The sequence below is a fragment of the Equus caballus genome, chromosome 6 (genome assembly GCF_041296265.1).
Source record: "Equus caballus isolate H_3958 breed thoroughbred chromosome 6, TB-T2T, whole genome shotgun sequence".
NCBI lineage: Eukaryota > Metazoa > Chordata > Mammalia > Perissodactyla > Equidae > Equus > Equus caballus.
This window is the reverse complement of record NC_091689.1, coordinates 88902191-88929367: the sequence shown is the minus strand read 5'-3', so window position 1 is coordinate 88929367 and position 27177 is coordinate 88902191. Positions and strand designations below refer to the sequence as shown.

The 27177-nt window shown below is 40.1% G+C and overlaps 1 long non-coding RNA gene across 3 annotated transcripts in view; it reads right to left on the bottom strand.

Annotated features, from left to right (window-relative positions):
- The window catches only part of LOC111774013 (uncharacterized), a 354148-nt gene that overhangs the window by 46668 nt on the left and 280303 nt on the right, over positions 1 to 27177 (bottom strand). For all 3 annotated transcript variants that reach the window (XR_011439794.1, XR_011439796.1, XR_011439795.1), the window contains one exon: positions 9982 to 10073. This is a non-coding gene — a long non-coding RNA (uncharacterized lncRNA). The remainder of the gene's footprint in view (positions 1 to 9981; positions 10074 to 27177) is intronic.

Sequence of the window (27177 nt, the reverse complement as noted above, 5' to 3'; positions counted from 1 at the left end):
AGTTCGTGTGCTCTGCTCCGGTGGCCCAGGGTTCATGGGTTCAGATCCCAGGTGTAGACCTACACACCGCTTATGAAGTCATGCTGCGGTGGCGTCCCACATACAAAATAGAGGAAGCTTGGCATGGATGTTAGCTCAGCAACAATCCTCCTCAAGCAAAAAGAGGAGGATTGGCAACACATATTAGCTCAGGACTAATCTTACTAACCAAAAAAAAAAAAAGATACTCAATGCATAGGAAAACAGCAAGCTTGAAAGTAAAAGAAGAGAAAACTATATCAGAAAAAGGCATAGCTATGTTAACGTCAGACAAAGCAGACTTTAATACAAAAATTAAATGATAAGAATATTGATATTTAATGATAAAAATTCATTTCATAAGGAAGATAGGAATTTTCTAAAGCTTATGCACCTAAAAAAAATAGCCTAAAAAATATATACAGTAAAATTGAGAGAATTATAGGAATAAATCGAAAACTCCATCATCACAGTCAGAGATTTAAACACATTCCTCAATTATTAGTAAGTCAAAAACTCAATAACATAAAATATTTGAACACAATTAATAAGATTAATCCAAATGACCAATTTCAAACTCTACACTGAAGAATCAGACAATTAACATTATTTTCATGCACACATGAACACTTAGAACAACTGATTAAATACTAGACAAGGCATCAGTGGATTTCAAAACATCAATTTTATATAAAGCATTTTCTCTGACCATATTACAATTAAGTTAGAGATTAGTAACAGAATGTGTCCATACAGTGAGACTTTTAAAAACACACTACAAATAACTTCATGAATTCAAGAAAAAATTTTAACAGAAATTTAAAATTTTTAGAATCAAATAATAATGAAACCACTACATAGTATAAAACTTGCAGGAGGCAGTAAAAGTGGTGATCATATTCACATACTATAAATATTGGCTTGTGATTTAAATATCCAGTTAGGAAATTACTAAAAGAACAATAAAACCAACCCAAAGAAAGAGAAGGAAAGAAGATAACAGCATAAATTCATGAAGTAAAAAATATTGATGACCAAGAGAATCAGTAAAATCAAGTTTGTTCTTTGAAAAGACTAACAAAACAGCAAAAGCCTCAGGCAAAACTACTCAAGAAAAAAAGAGAAAGAGCATAAATAAATAGTATTAGGAAGGGATAAATGGGACAAAATTATGGATACAGAAGACATTTTAGAAGAAAATAAGGAAATTCTATAGACAATTTTAAGCCAATAAACTTGAAAACTTATACAAAATGGACACATTCCTAGAAAAACACACCATACCCAAACTGACAAGAAAAAAACTGAATTATCCTTTAACTATTAAAGAAATTGAAGTCATAGTTTTAAGTTCTCCCACAAGGAAAACACTGAGCCTAGACAATTTAGAAACAAATACTACCAACCTCCAAGGAACTGAATATTTCAATCTTAAACAAATTCTCCCAAGAAATAAAAAAAGAAGGAATACTCCTCAACTTATTCCATTGGACCAGTAATAGCACTAATACCAAAACCAGACAAGGAGAGAACAAAAAAAGGAAATTACAGGCCAATATAATTCATGAAAATATATGCAAAAATTCTAATTATATAAATCAATAGAAAATTTAATCCAGAGGTGCAAAAATGGTCTAACATTAGAAAATCTAAATGCATTTATCTGATTTTAAAGATCTATAAAATGACCCAGAAAAAGCATTATTCCTGTTATGGAAACGTTAGAATCAGTCTACTAAAATCAAGATGAGGATACCTACCATACTTTCTACTATTTAACATTGTATTTGAGGGGTCCTAACTGGCATGAAAAAAAGTAACTAAATATATAAGGATTTAAAAGAAACATGTAAAATCAACATTCTTCACAAATGATATGGTTTTCTACATAGAAAAAATTTTAAAATGCATTAGGAAGAATATGAGAGTTTAACAAGGTAGCGAGCCATTATTAGATCAATATACAAAAATCAGTAAAATTTTTATATATCAGCAACAGCTACAAAACATAAATTTTAAATAATACCATTTCTAAAAGCAACAAAAAACTCTTAAAGAGCCTATAAATAAATCTAGAAAAAAATGTATGATTTATAGTGTTGTTAAAAATATTAAAGAAGATCTTAAAAAATTGAGAAATATACCATGTTCATGGATAGTAAGACTCAATAAAAAAGATGCCAAATGTTCCAAATTGCCTTACAGATCCCAAATAAAATCCTTATATGAATATTGAAAACCTGATTCTAAAATTTATAAGGAAAAGCAAAGGGCCAAGAAAAGCCAAAACACTGCTGAACAAGAAAAAGAAATTGGAGCATCCTCCTCTATCAGATATAAATTCTTATTGTAAAGTTATAATAATTAAGACAGCGCATTACTGGAACAAATACAGATAATCTGACCAAGGGAAAGAACAGAAAGCCCAGAAACAGATCCATGCACACAGGCACCATCATTACTGAGACAATCATATGCAAACTCCATTCTGAATACAGAACTCGAGATTTCCCCCATCCTATTCTACAGAGGCGGAAACTAAAGATCAGGAGGGTAATCAAAGTGCCCGTGTCTCAAGGCTAGTAAATTACAGAGCCTGAATTTGAAGACAGATCTGCCTGAGTCCAAAAGCCATATCCTCTTGGGGCAGAGACCTTGCTTTCTTCGCCTTTGTATCGCCACAAACTCACCCAATGCTTGACACATAGTAGGTCCTCATTATATATTTTTTATTGGTCTGTTTGCACCCGGTTTATTTTGGTTTATCAGTTAATTCACATAGGATGTATTGACCTTTACAGCTTTACTTATGTAACAGTAACTTTTACTTTAGAGAGAAGGAAAAAGCATTTCCTTTCATATAAAACCAGCCTGATCCCTGTGATATTTCGAGTAACATGTAAAGAGGTGCAGAATGAGCCTCCCCAAAAAGTGCCACTTTGGCATATGGACTATTTTGAGCTGAAGGCAATCTAGACCCAGCAGATTCAAGAAAAACTTTTACCTCTCCCTTGACTACCTAAAAGAATTTAGATGGAGGCCTGGCTCAAAGAGAGAGCTATTCCCAAAGATAATTTTACCTGAGTGCATTCTCTGTATGGCAGGACAAATCTAATTACCAAACACCTGCCCTTCCTACTGTCCTGTGCATTGCCCTCCGTCCCTTTGAAGCCCCAGGCTGCTAACCCATTCCCAGCTCAAGATGGCATATGAGCCTCAATTGCTCAACTTGTCCTTGGGTCTCATATCCTTCTGATTCTCTCGTGCATGTGTAATTAAATTTTTTCTCTTGTTAGTTTCTTATGTTAATTTGATTATTAGACCAGCCAAAGAACCTAGAAGGGTAGAAGGAAAATTTTTTTTCTCCCTTACCCATGAAGATGAAAAGGCATAGAAGAATGGAAACTATTCTTTAATAAACAGCTAATGTGCATCAGACATTGTTTTGTGAGCTCATAAAACTATTGTATCTTTATTACATTTTAGAGCATTGGAGACGTGGATTTGAACCTTGGCTATTCCTTATCAGTGGTGTAAACTTCAGAAAGTCAATCTCTCTAAATTTTTTTTTTTAGGAAGATTAGCCCTGAGCTAACTGCTGCCAATCCTCCTCTTTTTGCTGAGGAAGACTGGCCCTGAGCTAACATCCATGCCCATCTTCCTCTACTTTATATGTGGGACGCCTACCACAGCATGGCATGCCAAGCGGTGCCATGTCCGCACCCGGGACCCAAACCGGCGAACCCTAGGCCGCCAAGAAGCAGAATGTGCGAACTTAACCGCTGCGCCACCGGGCTGGCCCCTCTGTCTAACTTTTTAAGTTCTTAACTGTAAATAGACAGTAGCACCCTAGATACTATATTTAGGAGATATTAAAAGATCCAAATGAGCTTATATTTAAAAGTGCATTGCAAGCTGTATGCAAATCAAGGAACGGCGGTGATTTTATTGTTGGTATCTTATGCATAGTAATTATCCTATTTCACTATACACAAATATGGCATCAAATATGAAACTTTTAACTTAAAAATACAGCACTTCTTCTGCTATTTTAAGCTTATCACCGTTTACTGGGAGTCCTGAATGACCCACAGTGGGAACTGCTGCTCAGTGAACTGTATTATCTTTTAAGACTTAGGCCACCATTTCTCTGAGCTGACAACCGGGAGGGAACTTGGGACCCAATAGCTCAAAGAATATTTTCAAATTGTTTCCCTTTAGAGAGTTCTAGATGAAATGACATTTTCTAGGAAGTAGAAATGGCAGATGGTTACTAGGGTTAAAACATTTAGATTCTTGCTTACCCTGAATGCAATTCTGCCTCTTGGATATCCCAAATGCAGTGAAAATTTAGTTGAATTAGTCTTTACACAAACTGGGAAATACAGCCCTGATTTTAATATTAAATCGTATTAAAGAGTAAACTGTAAGTAGGTTTCCTCTCAAGGTTTTCCAAGTTTTACATTTATTAAGTGAACCAGAGTAGTAATTTTTAGTTAACAAGAAATAGCATAACTATGCTAGAAAAAGTCTGGGAAATTGGATTAAACTGGAACTATACAAGATCAGAATAATTCTGCACTCTCAAACACTCTGCGTCATCAAGTGCCTTTTCCCTAAAACAACTAAAATTTCAAAGTAGCCTCAAATTCATTACCAAAACTCAAGAAATGCTAATGATTAGAATACCAATATAGAGAGATTCGTACTAACACTCACGTCTCTGGTTAAGATATGAAAGCAAGGTAGATGGGTAAATTCATCAAAGCACGCAATTTGAAACAAGATAAGAGAAAGTCAAGATACCTAATCCTTACTGAATAGAAATAAAACTCATCTCACTTTGCAGCTACTTTCAGAGCATAGAGATCTTGCTAGGAGGAAGGAAAAGCATGCCAACCCCATTTTGATTACATGGCTCCAGAGCTCTTCCATTATTGAGTATAATGAAATTGGACCTTCTACCAAGAGATGGAAATATCTGGATTTAAAAATAAGGAGTTTTATTCACCTTGTTAGTCTAACGAAGTTAGTAGTTTAAAAAATCCAGAATCACAAGGTAAAAGGGTATCTTTCACCTCCTCTACTAAGGATATCTCTGAACTCCAGGAGAGTTGAACAGGTGACCTGCAACTAAAAGTATTTAGTCAAAAAGAATTTTTCTGAGTTAATGCTGAGTTTCCGTCAGGAGAACTTATTTATACCGCAGGAAAAAGAGAAAATAAAACTTTCACTTTTGGGCATATTATGCAATAGGTTCATTTGTTAATATGCCTTTTGGGTTCATTATCAAAACCTGAATTGAACTTTTACAGTACATTAGCTAGGCTATTTCTAACGTTCTTTCCAAAATGAGAAGATTTATGTCAAAAATTGGCTATCTGTGACCTATTTCTAATAAATGAATGGATAGGTGAATATCAACTGCCTCTGTGTCCCACTGACTTGAAAACTGCTAACTTCAGACCATTTCCAGATAATTCTAGAAAGTTATAATGATTTGCCAGGACCATACAAACGATGAGACTCTGAGAAAGTAAGTCTATTACAGTAGTTTTATCCTGGAATTCAGTATAATGAAACTGAACCTTTTGTCAACAGCTAAAAATATTTCAGATTTGCTGAAGCAATCACTGTAGTGCTAATGTCTTTGAGTTGACTTCATAATGGAGACAATATGAGCCCTCCTGAATGCAATTGTTATTACAGAAAGCTAATCTAAACCAAGTAGGAACATGATACATGGCACACATTCTCAACCACGTCCAACTTGGTCTGTCAGTTTCAACAGTGAATATACCAGACTGATGAATATTTTATTGTTGTATAACCACCAACGATACTGCGCAGGCAGGTAAGATATTTTAATTTTTCCCGCTCTGGTGAATACAGGATCCATCAATGTCAGGAGTGGCACAGTGCAATTGTAAAGTAAAATTTTCCTTTGCGTTTCAACAACGGAAAACATCTCTGGCTGCCAACAGCATCTGCATTTAAATTCTTCAGAATCACCATTGCTTGTTCTTGCAAAGGACAAACATTAGGGCCTGAAAGGCCTTTGAAAGTCATCTTATTTGGATTTGAGTGAAGACTAAATTATACATCTTTTCCATGGAGGAAGAAAGAAAGTGGATTAAAGAAGAAAGAGAACTGTTTGAAATGCGTAACGTCTTTCCTAGGAACTAAAGGAATTGCATTCAGAGGAAGCTGAATTCCAGACTGGTAAACATGTCCATAATCCTCTCATTGTTTACTGAAAATGAATCACTTCTCGATTTCTGAAAGGAAACAAAGAAATGTGCTCTGTATTTGCTAAGGCTATAAATCCTCAAGTTGAGGCCACTTTGAGCTCGCTGAGACTGCTGGCATGGTTGAGTCATGCTCTTACGAACGCCATGGCACAGTTCCAAGAAGAAAGTCAGCAGAGTTGTTGAGCAAACTGACAATAATGCTCCAGGAGAATCAGCCTTCAGCCCCGTGCCCACAGTCAGGTCACAGTGATTTATTCCTCTGTGTCAAACGGCAAATGTGTTCAAGCTGGTAAAGGTCAGTCTCCATGGCAACAGGTCCAACTCTTACCCCTGGAGAGAAAGCTGGAAACCATTTGGGGCACTTCTTATTGGCTTAGGAATGTCACCTGAACTTGGAAACCTGCCCAGACTGTATTTTGCCATGACTGGCAGAGAGAGAGACAAGATCCTGCATTGACTTCTCAGCACGACAGTCATGAAGATGAACTCTTCTGCACTGGAAATACCAACTCTCAAAAAAGTTAGTGACATTATATTCCTGGTTCCTCAACAAAGTCCACTTGAGTTAGTGTTCTGTTAGAAGATAAACTGAGGCGTATTAATAATTTTAAGTTTATTTGAGCAAAAATTGACTCAACTTGGGCAGCATTAAACCAGAAGTGGTTAGAAGCGCTCTGCCAGAGAAGAACCAGCAGAAAGACTTACATAGAGAAAGTGCAGAAGGAAATTATTTGGTTGACTGTAGCTTAAGGCCTAGGTGGCTGTTTGTGATTGGCTGTCCTCAGCATTTGGATTCGTAACCTTGAGGCATTTACAGCTTAGACTTTGGTTGGCTTATGTAGGCCTCCACAGCATTAGAGCCCCCTCAGGCTATTGGTCTTCTTGTTTAATTTATTTAACAGTTCTTAAAATACCGAATTTCAAGGAAATGACTCAGCCAGTGAAAACCAGTGCAGCTGGCGTCAAAAGCTTGAAAGAGCTTCTCTCTAAACATATTTAAAAATTAAGATACGGCAGGAAAAAATATCACATCTTAGGTGTTGGCTGGATTTTCTAAGAGATCTGTTTTTAGCCATCAGGTTCATAAAAGTCATTAAAAAGTAAATAGAGCCTCTTTTGCTAAAATAGTAACAGTATCATAATTTTTTTTAATATGAAGGAAATAACCTAAAAATACTTCCCAGATCATCTAACATTTCAAATTTCTCAGACATTATTCTTATATAAACTGTTACCACCCAAGGGGGATGTCTGCTCGCCACAAGACACACCAATAGTCAGGAAGCAAGGAGGTAGGAGAGAAAGGACTTTGTCACAGCTTGCTAGCAAGAGAGAAGATGGCCGACTCAAGTCCAAAAGAACCATCTCCCAGAACAAAGACTACAGGTCAGTTATATATGGAGCTATTCTCCAGGTGGGGGAGGTGGCTGATCTTTGGGTGGGGGCAGACATCTGGTCCCAGTTCCTGATAGTCCTTTGTTTCACTGTATGTGCATCAGAGAATGGAGCAATGCCCTATACCCTGATCTTTCAGTTGTCATTGATGATGGCTCTTTGCCCACGAGTTATCATTCCTAAGCAACTCAAAAGAGCAAAGTTATCATCTTAAAGCAGCTGGTAGGGACCACAAAATCCACAGAGCATGTCTGGGCTAGTTAGTCAGAAGTCATTTAAAGTTACAATATTATTTCTTTTCTACAATATGGCTTCCCTTATGTCAACCTTGTGTTGAGCCAGTATCGAAACCTGTGCTCCTGAGTACATTACCTAAACCAGAGATTTCTAGCACCTGGAGAGCTTTTTAGAAATACAAGTTTCCCCAAACTCATAAAATCATAATCCCCACGGGTAGAACCCTTGAATTTTTTTTTTTTTTTTTTTAATGTACCACAGGTCATTCTGCTGATTAGGAATCATTGGTCTTTTTTTTTTTCGTTTTTTTGTTTTGTTTTGTTTTGGAGGAAGATTAGCCCTGAGCTAACTACTGCCAGTCCTCCTCTTTTTGCTGAGGAGGACTGGCCCTGAGCTAACATCGTGCCCATCTTCCTCTACTTTATACGTGGGATGCCTCCACAGCATGGCGTGCCAAGCAGTGCCATGTCCGCACCGGGATCCGAACCGGTGAACCCCGGGCCACCGAGAAGCGGAACGTGTGAACTTAACCACTGCGCCACCGGGCCGGCCCCATCATGGGTCATAGATGAGACTTAAGTTCCTTAAGGAAAGACACAATCAAACCTGTAGAACAAATGAAACACTTAAGATTTGAATTGTGTTTACGACCTTAATTACATCTTGAATAACTAATCTTGAAATTTGTAGTTTGAATTTTCTAAATAAGTCATTTGGTTATCAAAATTTAAATTTTGCACTTAGAAAATTTTTCACCTATTTTGCTCTACTTATGATGGAAAGAACGTGTAGGTTTCTAAAATTAGAATGTGATATGATTAATAATACAATTTAAAGGTTTATACATGTCAGTAGTTTCATCACAACTCAAAACTTCTAATAATTAGTGCTTTTGAACCCCATTTAGCCTGAGTGCTAATTTGGCCCTGCGTCTTGTTAAGCTTCATTAATTAGCTTGTCACCAGGTATTTAATAAGTTCACAATTTATCTAGTGTGGTAGGAAAATAAATGAGCAGCAGCAAGCAAACTTACTGCTGCCAGTGTGTGTTGCTTTAGTTGAGAGCGGCTTTCTTTTTTTTTTTTAACTAATTTTGGGTCATGCCACCATTAACACAGGAATCTCAGGCATGTGTTGTACACCAGCTCGAGATGATAAAGCACAATGAATGAACATCTCCTTTAAGTGGAGTGTTAATGACCGCTACAGCCTGTGGCAAAGACTGCTAATTGTCCTGCCTGTCAGCCCTGGCCTCTAGCAGACCCCCAGCATTATACTGGAGAGGATTAACTCCTACCTTATTTAAGCCACTGTTATTTTGTCTCTGTTGTAGTTAAACCAACAACTGACTAATACATAGCCATTGCTGGTTGTTTGGTCCATTTTGAGGATGCTTTAAATCCATGCCTATCATTTTGGCATTGCCAGTGTTTGGAATGATCTAAATTATGCAAACACACACACGCACGCGCACACACACACACACACAATATCCAGTGACAGTCTCTCCTTACTAAAGTTTAATCAGGCTCTTCTGAACTCCCTCTCAACTAGACCCTGACATTTGGGTTTCCATGTTAGTCACTGCATTGTCCAATGTTAGCAAGAATCCTGTTAAGCCAGTTTAGACACAGTCCCGCACCCTCAACATCTGATTACTCTCAATATCTGATGGGGTTCCTCATCCCCTACCCTCCCGGTGATGTCTGATCACCCTGACCTGCCTTCAGCAAGAATCATTTTAAGTCAGTTTAGCTGGAATCCCCATACCCTTGATGCTTCCTCTTAGGAATTTTCCATCCACTCACTCCCACCCTGCTCCCAGGTTATAAATTATCACTTTTCCTTGTTGTATTCAGAGTTGAGCACGATCTCTCTCCCCCACTGCAAAATCCCATTGCAATAGTCCCGACACCTATTGCAAAGGTCCCAAATAAAGTCTGCCTTACTGTTCTTTAGCAAGTGTTAAGAATGAGTCATTTTTTTTGAAACCAGTCAATAAGACAGTAGAGCCTACACTGATACAGTATTTCTGTTAATATAGGAGAGATGACGCTAAACAGCAAGCTCATAATACATACGTGAGTCTTGGATTCAGGGGTTCAGATATTGAAAGGGTTGAAGTCCTTCCCTGGGTTTATTGTATCTGCACGAACTCATTCTGAAGGACACACTAGGGAAGAGGAAAGGGAACAATTGGACAATTAGAAGTCAAGAATTTTTAACGTGACTTATGAAGAAATTGATGAACATTTAGCCCAAACTCTCAGTTAAAGAAGTCATAATCTCTTTGCCACAACTGTCCCCATATTGAGCCATCTTTCACTGGACTGTTTGCCCTTGATGGAAATTGGTGAAGTATCTGTGGGAGAGGAAGAATAATTTTCCCTCTGTCCTTCTAGGTTCTTGGCTGAGACCCCTCCCCCACAATAAGAGACAGATTAACAGGAGAAAAACAAACAGAAGTTTAATAACACGTGTATCTCCTATAGACACGGGAGATATCTAGGAAAACTGAGTAACTCCCTGAAATGGCCCAAGCCACCCATCACCTTAAATACCATCTCCAGCTAAAGACAAAAGAAAGATATTGGGAGTAGTGGGGGGATGAGAGGGAGGCCAGCTATGGAAGGTTACCAGCAAAAGCACAGTAAACAAGGGTATAGTTGTTATATAGATTTAAGTGGATGCCATCTCCAGTGATAAGGGTTTCTGGAGACTTAATCATCCTTCTTTTCCTGGTCCGTAGAGGAAGATACCCTTACAAATGAAGATTTCTGTTATAAGTGTAAAGGTCTCTTAAAAAAGGGTAACTTCTACTAGGTTTTTAGAGCTTCTGCTATGTCTGCTGTTTCCTAAAAATAACCAGCTCAAGATAATCCTTATGTCAAAGGGCCACATTTTGGGTGATAAGTTCTGCTCCCCTTCATATCATCGAGAGCTTTGATACAAATCAGCAATGGGGTGTTTTCTGCGGCAAAGGGGAGAATTGAACCGTATTCTGCCCTGAAGAACATTTAGATAGCAGATATGAAATCTATGTTAGACAGAAATCGGCTCTTAGTGAAAGATTTCCTTTTAATCTCAAAATCACTCAATAATACAAATGCACGTTCCATTAGTTTGGATAAATTCCCACATGTGAGGTTATCTTGGGAAGGAGGAATGATCCTTCTTTCCTACACCAGCTTTTTTTCCTTCTTTTATCTTGTACTCTGTCTTCAAGGGTGAATCTTTCAAAATTTTGATTTACTTCTTTTTACCACTTTTTTATTTGTTTATTTTATTTATTTGTTTATTTATTTATTTTGGTGAGGAAGGTTGGCCCTGAGTTAACATCTCTTGCCAATCTTCCTGTTTTTGCTTGAGGACAATTGTCCCTGACCTAACATCCATGCCAATCTTCCTCTATTTTGCATGTGGGATGCCACCACAGCATGGCTTGATGAATGATGTAGAGGTCCGCGCCTGGGATCTGAAGCTATGAACCTCAGGTCGTCAAAGCAGAGCACTCAAACTTAATCACTACACTACCAGACTGGCCCCATAGTTTGTTTATTTTTACCACTAATTTCTTTCATGTGATTTCAAAGGCAATACAAACATCTTGTAATGAATGTTTTTTAAACACCTTTTTTATTTTCCATTAGAGTGTAGGGGAGCAAAATTTGTCACCCCAAAATGTGTCTCTGTGGTATGAGGATTATTTTAGGCTGATCATTTTTAAGAAACAAAAGACAAATGAGCTTTTACCTCTGACTTAACTACCTAAAAGAATTTAGATAAAGAGTCTGTTCCAGGAAGAAATACTATCACGAGAGATATCTACACAGAGTATGAGCTAGTGTGGTAGACTTGGGAAAACTGAGCAAGGCCCATTTGACCAAAGTCCTCTCTGGGTTCCAGTGACTCTACATAGCATGGCAAACATATGTTTACCAAACATTTGCTTTTCCCATCTTCCTGTGAATTGTCTCCCTTCCCTTTCAGGCCCCAGAACCCTACCCACTTCTCCTTAGCTCAGAGTAGCATATATACCTCATTTTGCCTGACTGCCTTTGGAATCTCTCATAGTTATGTGGATTTCCCATATATATGAAATTAAATTTGATTTTCCCCTGTTAATCTGCCTCATGTCAATTTATTTCAGCCAGACAAACATAAAAGGGTGGGTGGGGGGATTTCCCCTCCCCAACAAGAGTTACCCGGACAATAATATCCCATTATTTGTCTAGCAAATATATTTTACGGTGGATTATTTATGTTTCTCATTTCAAGCTTTTTCTTTATACAGTCAGACTTGCAAATAGCCAATTTTATAAGATGTGAGAGGTGAAATACTGAGTGTTGGAAACGTTCACTGTCTGGTCTGACCCTCTATACACCAGCACAGGCTTCCTGCTCTTCTCTTCACTCACCGGCAACATTCCTTCGAGGAACTCCAGCATCTGGTCAATGAAACAGTGAATGCAGTGCTCCCTTAAAAGCATGTTCAGATTATTTAGATAACATAGAAGTTTGTCATATAAGAACACCATTTCCTGCTTAAAGGATCATCTTCCACCACGCATAAGAAATTGTCTCTCTTGTTTACTGTGGAATCTCTTGCACTCATCTAATTCTGGGCACTGAGTATATGTTCAGAAAATGTTTGCTAAATCTTGCCTGCCACAAACAAATTACATGAGAAAAACTGGTGGAATTTTCTTGTCTTGAAGAAGTAAAATCTCCTTAAATAATACATCCCACTGTTTCATCATTTCAGTAATTAAGATGGTCTTCCTCACGCTTAACTCTAATCACTTCTTCTTTATTTTAATTCTATTTCCTTCTCTCAGTTCTCTGACTCCACCTATCTACCTGCCAGTCTTTTCTTTCTGCTTGTTAGCATTATTTTTAACAACTTTTGACGTTAGAAACTTTCATTTGTCAAATTAAGAATAGCTACCCAGTCCATGAGTTAATACGTTGTTTATCACTTTACCTCTTCAATTAGATTCTCTCTTCAAAGTATAGTATCAGTAACTTACTTTTTAATTCTGGAAAAAGCATCTAACTTTAAATAGATTTTTTTCATCCTCATTTTCTGATTGCAGAAGCACATTTTAAGAATTTAAAAATATAACTAGAGTCATCATAATACATAAGAAAATTTTGCACTGCAGAAAAATTGACCACAAATTCTTTCAGCTACCACAGTTATTTTAATATGCAAAATTTATAATTTCCCCCATAAAGCTAGGACTAACCTAATATGTTCACTGTAAAATAAATAGGCCTTCATGCATGTCACTGTTCTGTGCAAGTACATTTAGCAGTGCTCCATTGCCTAGTGAAAAAATATAAATCCCTTAGGTCGACACCCAAAGCTTTCCATCTTACGGCCCTGATCTTCCTTTAGTGCCAAATCTAAATACCTTATGTTACAACAAAAGGGGACTCTGCTTTATTCTTCAAATATGTCTTTCACTTTGCCATCTTTATGACTATGCCCGTTCTCTTCCCTCTGCCTGGTGGAACCCCACCCATCTATCTCACCACCACCATCTATTCCACCTCCACCTGCGATTATTTTTACTTTCTTTTAACCTCATTTTAATTCTCATCTCTTTGACATGAGCTTTCTCAATTCTATCAATTGGCTCCAGATTGTTTTTATTCATTGTTACAGACCCAGCCAGACCAACACAATGCCTTGAACATTGTAGGTCCTCAGTATTTAGTGAATATGTCCATTTCTAATGGCTGCTATGAAAAAATTACCACCAACTAAGTGACATAAAACAATACAAATTTATTCTCTTATGGTTCTGGAGGCCAGAAGTCCAAAATCGGTCTCACTAGGCTAAAGTCAAGGCATTCCCGGGGGCGTGCCCCCTCTGAAGGCTCCAGGACAGAATCCATTTCCTTGCCTCTTCCAACTTCCAGAGTTGCATTCTTTACATTCCTTGGCTCCTGGCCCCTTCCTGCATCTTCAGTGTCAGTAGGTGGCATCTTCAAATCTCTGTTGGCTTCTGTTACATCACATTCTCCTCTATATCAAATCTTCCTCCACCTCCGTCTGATAAGGATATGTGGTTACATTTAGAACCCACCTGGATGATCCAGGAAACTCTCCCCATCTCAATATCCTTAACTTAATCACATCTTTTGCCATATGAAGTAATATTCGCATTTTGCCATTATTCACAGGTTCCGGGCATTAGGGCAGCAATATCTTTGGGGGCCTTTATTCAGCCTACCACTGGTGCTGTTAATTTAGCAGGCTTCACTGGTGCTGTTAATTATTTTTTGCCACTAGATGGGATGGTGCTAGTGAGCTCTCTGACCAAGACAAGGGTATGTGACTTCTTTAAAAAGCAATTTTGCTGTGTGAACTTTTTGATAAAAAAAAGTACTAGGATCCTGAATAGTTTACAAAGCACTTTCCTATTTAATCATCAGGACAACTCAGTGAGGTGGGTATTGTTAGTATCAATGTTTAAACGGCAGGGAGGTGGCCCCTAAAGCTGTAGGGCTGCTCTGCCAGCAAGCCAGGTCAGGCCGACTTCTCCTCTTGACATCCTAGAACCACCAGCCCTTGATTTATTTCTGGGCATACTTCCCACTTCCAAAGTACCCCCTTCTGTTAAAACTTTGTAAGCTACACACATTTATAGGCTTCTAAAATGTCACCATTTAATGCAACATTCAAAATATTCACACATGCTGAGTCTCCCTCTGATGGAAATTTCTCCACTAACATCAGGTGTCCTCAGAGGTACAAATGCAACCCTAACAGCCTCCGTCTGCCTGTCGGACCTTGTGAACTGACATGGGTCTGCCCTCTTTCTCTCGTAGCCTTGTTGGGGCGTTCTCTCCAAGAGCTTCACGTTACAAGCTGTTTCTTAGAAGGTAGTGACTACCTTATAATAAGAATTGTCTGCTCCTAATGTGGTAGGAAAATGGCTGCCTCTCCCTCCTCCCTTCCTTCCTTTAGCACAGTCTAAGATTTCGAATAGAGTCAGAGCCCTCAGGTACAGCATACCACACCACGGCATGCTCCACAATCTCCTGCCTGGGCCTCCACCCTCTCCCCACACAGAACTGTGTCTTCCCACATAGTGTGGCCTCCAACTGAAACACCTGCCCTCGCCTCTCCTTTGTCTGCTTGAAAATACCTCCGCCGCCTTCAGGGCTTAGCTCCATCCACCACCTCTGCGAAGCCTTTCCTAGTGACTTCTCCCGAATAGACCTGGCCCTGCCCTCCTTCGTCACACATCGTCTCTAGGACCCTTCTGTCTAAATAGTGCTTATCACACTGAAGGGCGTCAGTTGTCCATCTTTCCACAACATCCTGGAAATTCCCAAAGGGGCAAAAGCTTTATGTAATTTGCATTTGTACTTAACCTCTCTGTATCTCAATTTCCTCATTATAAAATATTGATAATAATAATTCCCACGCTAGAGGGTAGTCATGAGGATTACATGAATTAATATGTGCAAAATAATTAGATCTGTGCCCGACACATAGAAGTGATCAATAAGTGCTGGCTATTCTTATTCATGACATTTATCACAGTCTGACATCACCTTTATATGTTCGTTTATAGTTTCTCAATGTGCTTAGAGTGGAAGCCCCACATGGCAGGGATTCGTGTCCATCTTGCTCACTGCTGTATCCCCAGGGCCTGGGGACTACATGCCTGGTGCATGGTTCATTCGAAACTTTGGTGAACAAATATGTGAATGAATGAAACCCTAGCATCCAACATCACGCCTGTTAGGTAGTGGGCACATAGTATGTGTTTTCTTAAATTTAATTAAATTTTATTCTTTAATATCTTTTTTACATATCTGATTCTAAAACTGAACAATTGCTTCTTCAATGAAGTATTTTCCTCAACTTTTATGAAAGACAGAACATTACATCTTCATAACCAAAAGTCCCTTTCTAATTCACTTTGGTTCAAGGTTCCTTCATCTCCAGTATTTTCTGTCCAGTTAGAAAGGCTTTTGGCAGGTTTTCTCCAGCAGTTAAGGAAGTTTTTTAAAGTATCAGTCAAGATGCCTCTTTAAATTTAAATTAACTAAAACTAAATGAAACCGAAAATTCAGTCCCTCAGTCACATAGCCACATTTCAAATTCTCAATAGCCATATGGGGCTAGTGGATACCATACTGGACGATACAGACATAGAACACTTCCATCAGTGCAGGAAATTTTATTATACGATAGGCCTAGTGTAGGTTATGCTGCAGTAACAAACCACACCAAAATCTCAAAGATTTAACACAGCAGGAGTCTACTTCCATGCACTCAAAGTCCGCTGCAGGTTCGGATGTCTCTGGGGTACTATCCTCCATGTGCTAGCTCAGCATCATAGGCCATTTTGGTTTTGTGACCCTTCTGTATCCACATATGCTCCCAGGACCACTGTAGCCAAGGAAGAAAACATCAAGAATCTGCACCAGCTCTTCAATGTTTCCACCTGGAAATGACAGCCATGCCTAACTGGGAGAGCCTGCAAAATCTAATGCCCCCTGTACACAGAAATGGAAGGAAAATAGTAAACACTGGTGATTTCAGCCGCATCAGGCACGGCCTTCCATGTTCAAACTGCCTCCTTATATGTCGCCTCTTGTAATTAACATCATGCATGTGACAATGCTCAATATAGATTTGAGAACACAGTAGGCTCAGTAAATGCTACTTCTCTACCTCTTTCTCTTTGCAGTAGCTTTTTATATCATGTCGCATGTTCTGTCCTTAGCCTCATTTAATCCATTTTCTATAATACCATCAGAATGACCAGATCATTTTCCTAACTTACAGGAAATCCTTCTACAGTTCCTCACCAAATCCAGATTGAAACGCAATCTCTTTAACATGATATCCAAGGCCTCCCAGAGTCTGGCCCACCTGGCCTCCCAAACTGATCTCCCATCACCCTCTGTGCTCCAGCAAGATTGTGCACGTGGCTATTGTACTCCCAGGTCCTATGTATAATTCCCCACCTTATGCTGTCACTCTTCCTGGAACGTCCTTCCCTACACATCATGGTTCTCTAAACCCTTAAAATGCCACCTTCCTTGACTTCCTCAGTTAAAATTAACCTTTCCATCTCATATCCTCTCAGAGCTTGTATCTTACTCTGGTTATGTGTCTCTTATAAGCTGCTTGAGGAAAAGGATGGAGACATTCATCTTTGATTCTCTTACTCAAAGCCAGGAACATATTCTGTGCTTAGTAAATGTTGGATGAATTTAATAAAACTTTCCTCCGAGGAGCTTTTCTTCAGAAATTTTCCTCCTAAACTATTAGCATCTTATAAGAAAAACAACATATCCACAGAATAGAAATACAACCTTTTGTTTCAAGAAACATTAACGTATTATCTCTAATATTATAGAATGAGACAGACTGCAACCAAAATGACTTGGGTTGAAAATATAAGTAGAAGAATACTTTAAAATGAAAAAGAAATTACTCAATGCTTTATTCCTAATGGAAGTAAACATTTTATTTAAGTAATGTTGAATCAACATTTTCTGAGACTTTCGAGAAATGGAAGATTATATTTTAAATACTTTTTAAGTAGAAATCAGGAAAGTTAGAGCATATTTAAAAATAGTGCACAAGAACTTCCTGTGTCCTTGAACTATTTGTGTATGCTTCAGCGTTATAAGAGAAAGTAATGTGAATTACCTCCAAAATTTCAATGTCACTGAGAAGACATTGAAAAGAGATTTTGAAAAGAGATAGCAAAGACTTAAATTGAAAAAAGGAAGTATAAGGAAAGATGTAATGTAATTTGTTAAATTATACAAGAATAAGAGGAAACATCTCTTGAAAGAATAGAAAATGGGAAAAGGAAAGACATTATCTCAAAACATCTGGAGATGAATGATAATCACTTCCAAATAGGATGAAAACTGAGGAGAAGTATTATCTCAGTGATAGTCTACATAAAAAGTTGGGAGGTTTTTCTTAGTCACTTACAGAGATGATCTGTAAAACAGAAGATGGACGATAAGCAGACAAAGTTAGAGCAGGCTATTTCCTAGGAGAGTGTTCTCCAGGGGCTCTGTCGGAAAAAGGATCTTACAGCTGATTTTTCTCTTTAAGTTTTTAAAAGTTGAGCTCCATTAAAAAAATATGTCCACCTTCATTTTCAAAGAATCACAGGAAATGTATAATCATACTTTCATACACCCTTTTTGGAATAAAGCAGCTGTTTTTCTCAAGGCTGGCTCATATCATCAAAACATCATGGTGGATGGGCTCCTACCTGAAAAGTCAAGGGAAAACAACATCTCTGATGAGCCAATCACAAAGCAGATAAAGAGTACATTTGGGGGGTCCACCCAGTAGTGCAGCAGTTAAGTTCACATGTTCGGCTTCGGTGGCCCAGGGTTCGCTGGTTCAGATCCTGGGTGTGGAACTATGCACTGCTTGGCAAGCCATGCTGTGGCAGGCATCCCACATATAACGTAGAGGAAGATGGGCACGGATGTTAGCTCAGGGCCAGTCTTCCTCAGCAAAAAGAGGAGGACTGGTGGCAGACACTAGCTCAGGGCTAATCTTCCTGAAAAAAAAAAAAAACTCTACATTTGTGTCTGCATAGCTGGTGGCATTCTTGAACCTCCTTCCCTTTGATTCTGCTGTGCTGTCCCTACTAAATAGATTCGCTCAATTAGAGCAGGATCCCCTGGATTCAGGTCTACAGCTGTAACCCTCATCCAGGCCATGAACTGTGCTCAGAGAGCCACAGGAGGTCTGTAGCCACAGGAGGTCGCTCTGTGGGGGTCATCAGACTCACAAATTAATGCCATTGGTCACAAGAATCTGGGTCAAGATCCTTGAGCAGCATAGGGGAGATAATTTCTAGATTTAGCCTTGGAAAGCTCTCCAAAAAAAGGTTTCTAAGGACTCTGATGAATGAGTCTCCATCCAGCCCAGAGAACGAATCAGCCAACTTGGCCCCAATTTGCCCTAAATGCTAAATGTGTTTTAAAGGTATGTAAAATGTGAGTCTCTGAGAGAATATAAAGAGTGCAGACCCCATTCTAGGAGAGCAGTGCAGACCTAAGAGATCCACCCCTTTAAGGTGTAGAATATGTGCCTGAGAAATGGGGCTGGCCAGGAAAGCCTTGTGCTGTCCCATGTTGGAAAGGAAGGGTCCTGTATGTTCCTGTGGGTCACTGACACAGATTCTGCCTTGTCTGCCCTTGTCTGACCTCAGTCTGATTACCAAGCCTGGGCTGGTCTGAAACACACCTCTATTCTTAGCATCCTATGCCTCCACCTGTCGTTATGGCCAGTCTTCCTGACCTGCTCTTGCTTTGGCCTTGTTCAACCCTTAGTTCTGATCTTTTTCTATCTCTTAGGCTCCCCAGTGCCATGTTTCCCATCCACCTTAGCTGCTGGCTCACACCTCCTGCAGAAACTGGCAGAAGCTACAGAAACAAAATGGTCCTTTGCTCCAACTGGCCCAGCAAGAAGATACACAAGCTGGAGCCTGGGCAATACAGAGAGTGGACACCCATCACGTCACTTTCAACACACCTCCCACCTTGAATGTCCTGGCATCTTCCCTCATGATATCGTCTCTGCCAAGGAAGCCTCTTTCCATCCCCTTCCCACTCAGTGCCTATCTCTTCCTCCATCCATCCTTTAGGATCCATGTCAAATGTCCCCTCCTCCAGGAAGTCTTCTTAGGCAGAAGGTTCTCATAGCACTTGGAACATATATCTCTCCACTATAGCAGTTTTAATACTTAATCACAATTATTTTTTCAACCTCTGTCTTCCGCATACTGTGACCTTGGTAAAAGCTGAGGACATTCCCTTCCTTGCCTCTGTGCAACCTTAGCATTTGTCACAGTACTTGACTTGCTGTAGATGTTTCATAAGTGTTTCTTAAATATATAAATATGGCTTTCTAGATGACATAGATCTAGATAACTTCCAGATAATTAGAAAATGTCACCATATCACTATGCTATCCCCAGGACTATTTTCTTTTCACCAAGTAGGTGCAAGATAACTTCAGAGGAACCTGAAACTAGTAGCCAGTTTCTTCACCAAATATCTGCTATAAAGGAAGTTGTGGCCATCCAGCCATCAACAACTTCCCTTCTGACATGATCAGCCTGCACTGCTGGAGGTGCTAACCCTCCACGAGGTGCTAACCCTCCACCCACTACGGGGCATCCTTGAATGGATGACTCTGGCCTCCTAACAGGAAATGGAGAAATCTCCTTACTGAAGACAAGTAATCTTTTAGACATCAGCAGCATGGGAGGGGGCATCTCAACCACCACATCCTGCAGCTGCAGCAAATATATACAAGACCCCTTGACTCCATCAGTGCATTCAAGCTGAGCGCTGGGGCCCATATTCTTAAGAAGGTGACCCTGGAGAGTCAGGTCTACAACGTTATCAGTGATCCATTCTCAAATAACACTTCAGGGAAAAATCTACTCATGTCTCAAAATTGAAGGATACCTAGAATTTGAGCAAACCCTCTGCAAAGGGCAAATGCCACCTCAGCCCAAACCCACACTCTCCTTCCAGGGAAAGCCTGAAATGTTGCAGGTCCACTTGGGCACCCTAGCTGAGTTAGAATGTCACGTAAGGGGGCAACTTAATGCAACAGTTAGAAGCATCGGCTTTGAAGTCGGGTAGATCTAGGCTTGACTCAGCTCTACCACATGGCCTCAGTGTGATCTTGGGCAAATGCTCTAGCCTAGCTAAGCTTGGTTTCCTACCTGTAAAATGCGCATGTGACTTCCTCATAAGACTAAGAATTAAATGAGATAACTAATAAGTATATAGCATTTAATAAACAACCAATAAATACCGTTGTTATTGTTGTCGGTATTATGCACCCTTCCTCTGCCACATGCTAAGGTTCCTCATCAAGGAGCCAGACCATCATCACATGTGAAGCACTAAAGAGAATCACCATCGAAGATTCTGAGACCCAGGCACATATTCTTATCTAAAACCAACCCCTGGATTTCATCTGGCCTGGGGATCCATGGGGTGGTTTGGGCATCATCAATGACCATCAGCTGTGAAATGATGCTTAGTACACATACTATCTGTCATGATATCTACAATATGATATCTAATCCTCTAATTCTGAGGACTAAAGAGATGTGATGAGGTAATGAACTTCCTAAGGGCATGGATCAGATCCCCTACTGATCCAACACCTACTATGCATCTGGAATATTATAGGCGTTCAATAAATATTTGGTGTAAATGGGAACCTGGAACTCCTACCCCTAGCCCATGAGTCTGGAATCAATTCATTCAATTCAACACGTGTTGAGTACCTCCCATGTACCAAGCATTGTTTCAGGTGCTGAGAATACAGAAATAAGACACAGCTCATAACCTCAAAGAGCTTATGCTTTTGATTGCATTATTTCCCCAAACTCCATCACTCACTGTCCTTTTAGGATGATCATTTAGACCATCCCTAAGATTGAGCACCAATCTGTTTCTGCTCTAGAAATTATATAATTTCAAATGTGTTTAACTCTAGAATCACCAGTCTCCAGATTTTCTACTCCTAGCACTCATTAAGCCAGTACTGGGGCATGTGGGGTTCATATATTCCCTAACAGAAACAGAGCCATTGGGTACATTGGGGGGTTTCCAAGTTGGTTAGGACGATGACCCTTGAAGTCAGGTAGAATCCCAACTCCCCCCACTTACCAGCAGTAGTAACATATTTATGACAAAATCTCTCTGATACTCATTTTTATTTTTAAGTCTCTTTTAAAAAGGCTAGTAATATTTACCTCACAGTTTTGTCATGAAGATTACGTAGGATGGTGTGTATGATGTACCTAATACAGTACCTGGCTCCTAGCAAGCATTTAATAGACTAACAATATTGTCCCGACTCTAGATCATAAGACAGAGGGAGTGTCTGTCACATTCATCATTATATTGCCAACACTTAACACAATGTTTGGAACATAGTAGGCACAGAATCATTATTTAATGAGTTAACTAACTAATTAGTTAACTAAAGGCATGGGTTTATTCAGCTTCCCTCTTCTCCCACCTGGTCCCTTGTAACAAGAAAAGGAGTAAAGCCAAGTTAGGTCAGTCAGACACAATATCACCATTTAATAGACCTGAATGCCTCGCCATAACTGAAACAAAACTAGTTCTCAGGGGGACACACCTCCAGGTTAAAATCAGGGTAAGGGACAACGTTGGAGGCATATCTTGGCCATATGGATGACTGTGACAGTCAGCCTGTGTAATGCTCTCTCATTGTTCTAGAACTTCCTGAGCAAAGGCTTCCCAGGTCAGTAGACCTCTGCAGAGTCATATCCTGGAGGAACATTCTGGGACTCCTATGCCCAAGATGGATCCTCTGCCAGTTGTCTCCTTCATCCCTGAGGCATTTGTGTTAGTTAAGAACTGGGTTTGTCTGCAAGTTACAGAGATCAGTTTACAGTGGGTTAAACACATAAGGGTTTGTCATCATCAATAACAAGAAGTCTGCGGGTAGCAGCTGCTGTCACTGGTCCAGCGGCTCAAAGATTTCAGGGCCGAGGTCTCTGTGATTCTCTTGGCCTTCTCTTCATTGTCTCCAGTGTCCAAATATCAAGTCTGTATTCCAGGCATGAAGAAGAAAATGGAAAAGCCAGAAAGCACAGTATCTATAGCAGGAAAACAAGTGTTTCCAGAAATCCCACACTTCAGTTTATGCATCATTGGCCAGAATTCTACCACAAGGCCTTCCCTAGGTGCAAGAGAGATTTGGAAATGTACGGATTTTTTTTTTCAGCTAGACATATTGCCGCCTTCAAAAAACTCCATGAGTAAAGCAGAGTGGAAAATGGAGATGCGGTAAGCAACCAGAACACTCTGCCCCAGCATCACTTTGCTCACTCCCTGAGGCTTGGAATGAATGACAGCCAGGGTTTCTTACTGAAATCCTTGTCCTTACTCACCTCCTTTGCGGAACTGTTACAAAAGTATGAAGTCTTTCAATGGCTGCCTGAAGCCCAGCTGTTCTTCAGCTTCCTGCTTGGGAGAGCTTGCCCCGCTACTAGGTCAGTGACAGTCACTCTCCTTAGAGAAAGATGCTCTGAATATAACAGTAGGGCCAGCCTCATACCCTGTCAAGAAAAGCTGCTTCTCTCTCCTCACAAGAAGGCATCTCCAGACCAATAGAATAAACTGGATCAATATTTTTTTCATTACCTTACATATCAAGACGGCAATTGAGCTTTGCCCTTCTGCACTGTGGAGTCCATATAAGAAGCCTCACCACACCCACATAGCTTTCAAGCAACTTAAAGAGTCTCCTATACTGATGGATAAGTTCCCCCTTCCTCCCACACACACACCATCCTCCTGGCTGTGAAAAAAGTGACCTCACAGAGCACCAATATCCCCAGGTCAGTTTGGAAATACACCTACAGCAGCCTCTGTAATCTCACATGAACCAAGCAGCCCAAAGATGGGTCTCAAGAAATCCCCGCAATGGAAAACCAAAATACAGCCTCCACCAAGCTTCCCAGCTCAAAATTGTTAAGCAATGATTCCACTCTCAACAGAAGTCTCTAAACTCATAGCCTGTGAACTCTTTTTGTGTGTGTACAGAAGTCTCTAAACTCATAGCCTGTGAACTCTTTTTGTGTGTGTGAGGAACACTGGCCCTGAACTAACATCTGTGCCAATCCTCCTCTATTTTACGTGAGATGCCACCACAGCGTGGTTAGACAAGCGGTGCTAGGTCTGCACCCGGGATCTGAACCTGTGAACCCCAGGCCACCAAAGCAGAGCATGTGAACTTAACCACTATGCCACCAGGCGGGCCCCAGCCTATGAACTCTTTTTTTTTTTTTTTTTATTGAGTTATTGATAGGTTACAATCTTGTGAAATTTCAGTTGTACATTAATGTTTGTCAGTCATGTTGTAGGTACACCACTTCACCCTTTGTGCCCACCCCCCCACCCCACCTTTCCCCTGGTATCCACTAAACTGTTCTTAGTCCATAATTTTAAATTCCTTATATGAGTGGAGTCATACACAGATTATCCTTCTCTCGCTGCCAGCCTATGAACTCTTAACTCCCCAAAAAGATAAACAATTACTCCTTTCATAATATTGAACCAGGCACAAAACACCGCCCTCAGTCCACACTCCAAAATTTCCAGCTGATTCTCCAGACCAGTAGAAATGGCTCCTTGATTTAGATTAGTGGGAACATAGCTTAGAGATCTTCAGCCTCATTCCCAGCTGTGTCCCCATAATGAGGGGGAGTTGGATAACGAGAAAGACATCACAGAACAAGAAAACTGTCAAATGTCCACCTCCTGGAGCTGAGCTCTAGAAGAAGATTTCAGTGAAAAAAACTGGGCCCTTCAAGATCTGGTCCCAGTCACCTCTCCAGCTTCACCTCCTGCCGCTCCCCGCTTCATATTCTGTTTCCCCACCAGGACGTGCTCTCTCTAACCTCTTTACACATGTTGTCCCCTGCCTGCGACACTTCTCCAGCTCACTCTTGCCCTCTGCCTGACTAACTCCTACTTGTTCTTTAGGACACAGCTTGGACATCACTTCTAGCTTAGACATCTCACCTCTGTGCTTCCTTTCTATTTCCCTCATCAAGCACTTGTCACATATGCAACTATAATATAACTTGCCTGTTATATATCCCAACAGCACTTGCCTGTTGGTACCATCCTCACCCTTCTCCCAGCCCACAGGCTCTGTCTGCCTTATCACAGATGTGTCCCCCATGCCTGTAACTGTGCCTGGCACATAGTAAGCACTCAGTAGAAGTTTACTGAAGGAAAGAGCAAGGTGTCTAACACCAGGTACAGACAGAGGGCCTCATGTTCCCTCTCAGAACTTGCTGGCCAGATTTTCCACCAGCTCAGATGTCTGAACTCACCCTGCTGCTAAGAACATGCAGATAAAGGGAAGAGAATGCAGAGGATTCACCGTACAGCCCCACAACCAGCGAAACAACTCATCATAGCTTAAGTAGTACAGGGTCAGAACATCACCCTGTACGCTGTCAATCAGTGTGTCTGTGTGAGTTTCTTTACAGGTTTGGGAGAAGGATTGTTTTGTCTTGTTTTCTTCTGTTTGCATGTATTCTTATATTATTTTCCTCTTCTGATCAGTCGCAGCTGGGTTTGTCCAAGGCAATTTAGGCATCCTGTATAAACTCAACTACCAGCATGATTTCAAGAGAAATAAATATACCAAAATGATTGTGGTCCCCAGACAAATTGTCTCAGCGTTTTGTCACTAAAACTGAAGTAGATACTATAATGGTGGGAGAATCTAAACAAGACATAGGGAGAAGAAATGGGGAAAAGCTTAAAAGGAGTTGTTTTCACTTAGATTCGAGGCTGTCTCACTGCAGGCAGAAAAAGTTTGGCTGAATCAAAATCTATGTCCCAGTGTGTTAGCCTTGTCCCATCCAGGCTGTAGGTAATCTGGGGACGTGGGGCCATATGCTCCACTCCCTCCTCTCCTTCACAGAACACAGCTAACAGCTCTAGCAACTGTTAATCTCTCCCCTCACAAGCCTGCATAGCACAAGGTCTAAAACTCTGAAAACAGTTACCGCACTCTACTTGGCACTAAAGAACAATGTGTATGTATCTGTCACCACAACCAATTGTGAACTCCTAGAAGGGTCCTGTACAACAACCAGCCATCCAGTGCACCGCCTGCTTATGTCTCTTGAAATTTCTTTGGAAACGATTGGTTGTCAAAAAGAATTAAAATGTCGAGCATTTAATTAGAGCTCACTCCATAATTTTCGTTGTTTAATTGATGTTTAATTCCATGACATCAACAACATTCAATTCTAATAATTATTATGCTTTTCACTATCTCCCCCCAAAGCCATATGACTGTTTTGCCACTGTGTAGCTTGAGTGTTTTTAAATAGTTGTTCAATTGCTTCAAAATTCCATTAACTTTTACTTTTTATCTGGCGTGCTCATTCATTCAATCCATGAAATTTGACTAATGGAAATTGATTTCTTTCTCCTAAGTGTCATTCTCTTGCCACATCTAACCCACGTCCTTTGTTGCAAACTCATAGGTTTCAATGCAGGCATTTCTGGTGTTAAATTTGTAAATTATCCTTATATTTCTCATACTTGAAGAATATTGCTTTGTTATCTTTTCAGGGGTATTTAATCTAGAATGTTATGTTCCATTCCAGGGGAATTTTCACTTTTTTAATCTTTTTTAGGAGAGGCCCAAATGAGATCATTGCTTTTTCATTCAACAAACATTCAAATGCCCCTTCTGCTCCACGTCTTTGGGGGTGACTGTTGCTATCATTGTTTATTGAGATGATCTAGGAATCCTTTGTTATGTAAAACAGGCCTTAGTGCTCCTTAGTGGTCAGGGAAGACACCGTGGTTATGCTTGTCTTTGTCACTCAGACCTGCTATTAACTATCTGTGTGGCCTTGGGCAACTCACTGGACCTCTCTGAGCTTCAGTTTCCTCATCTGTACCTGAGTCACAGGGTTCATGGAAGATTTGTACAAGAAAACATTTGGGAAAGTTCCAGGATAGGTGCCCACCACACAACAGGGATTTAAATAAGAGTCCATTATTTTCCCTCATCCTCTTCCTGAGACTCTCCGCTCTTCCTACACCTGTTCATACCCTGCGAAGCCTGCTGTCAGACTAGCTAATCTGATCCTTTAATAGGATACTTTTCATAGGAGACTCTAAATGTCTGGAAAAATAATAAATGTTAATAAAAGAAATGAATTTGGGGGAGGAGAGATGATAAGGAGAATTCTGGGGCCAGAAGAACCAACTGGTCCCATCAGACCACATTGTTTTGGGCTGTGGCCTCTGCTCTCACCCAAGGGCCCGTCCTCTGGGCTTACTTTTACAGTCAGGCAAAAAGAGAACAATAAGTTGAATTTTTTAGAATACTTGAGATTAGATGTGTCACTTGGGAGCAGTGCAGCTTCCTTCTGAATTTTGGCCACAGGCTCCATATCACCCTAATGAGAAGAGAAGAGAAAAAGATAAAAAGCATCTTTAAAAAATTAAAGACATCGTGGAGTCTCTGAAGCAGGTGTCTCATCAGCTATCGGCACATTTCTGCTCCCCAAGTCCCATTCTCTTGAAAGTTCGGTATCGCTGGACTTTGAAATTCAGCAACAAAGTAAGATGACGGGTGTGGTCAGGTGTATTTTCCAGCTTTCCCATTCTCCTGTAGGGTGGGGATTTTCCACCAGGATTTTAAATGCTTCTTACTTTTA